Raw genomic sequence first — 1,189 nt, forward strand, 5'->3', positions numbered from 1 at the left:
GTTTTGAATATGGATATTTTTCTAACAAAAACGCATCGATTCGCATCGATTCCCCCCCGGAGCCGTGTGAAACACTTTTTATTATGGATGCCCACGCTTTATTTGACAACTTGTGGACTGTTCAACTGCAACACCCGCTGACTGCAATGATAGAGCTTGGAATAGCCAGGACAGTTTTTTATATAACTCCGATTGGTTTCGCCGGAAGGAAGAAGTCAATTAAAACCTAGATTGCCCCGGAGAAAGTCATATACACCTAGGATGCCTCTGGGGAGTGAGTAAAACACAGCCTAATTTTCATTTTTGGATGAACTAACCCTTTAAGGTATTTTAACTTTAAACCATTGCTTCATGCTAAAATATGAGCCCTCCTCGATCCATAATATTGCTTTCTCCAGTCAAAAAGTCTGAATCAGGAGAGAAATATGCACAGATCAGGCACAATTTACAAGCAAAAACAGTCCAAAACTGTTCTAAACAAATATGTTTGTGGATTTTGATGTGAGAGGACAACAGGGGATGGACTTTAGAAATATGCACAGATCAGGCACAATTTACAAGCAAAAACAGTCCAAAACTGTTCATTTTGATGTGAGAGGACAACAGGGGATGGAGTTTTTCACTGGATGTGGAAGTGTTTTTATGAATTATGGACTCATATTTTGGTCAGAAGTGATGGATTAAAGTTAAAACTCCTCATTGATGGATTTGTTTCTTACAAACTCGCTGCTTTTCACTTCATGAGACATTAATTGATGGTCGTGTGGATTATTTGTGGATTATCGTGATGTTTTTATCAGCTTTCCATTGCTGAGCAAGTGATGTAATGCTACATTTCTCCAAATCTGTTTCTATGAAGAAATAAACCCATGTTCATATTGGATGGCCTGAGGGTGAGTATATTTTCAGCAAAATTAATTTTTGGGTGAACTATTCCTTTAAAGTTGGAATGAAATGAAAATGCACCATATTTATTTTCTGACTCCATCAGATTTTGAGCAATGCATTCATCCAATTTTTTTGTTTGCACCTTGTAATATTTCATCAAAATGTCATAACTTGATCTTCCAATGGAAGTGTCAGACTTCTTTTTGGTTATGTAAGGAGGTCTTCTCCTATCATTTAGTTCATTTAAACCCTGACGTTGCGAGTTTGTGATCATCTGCCTCCACTTTTGAATGCAACAGCA

This window comes from Sinocyclocheilus grahami, unplaced genomic scaffold (assembly GCF_001515645.1).
Source record: "Sinocyclocheilus grahami isolate Dianchi unplaced genomic scaffold, SAMN03320097.WGS_v1.1 scaffold4602.1, whole genome shotgun sequence".
In the NCBI taxonomy this organism is placed as follows: Eukaryota; Metazoa; Chordata; class Actinopteri; order Cypriniformes; family Cyprinidae; genus Sinocyclocheilus; species Sinocyclocheilus grahami.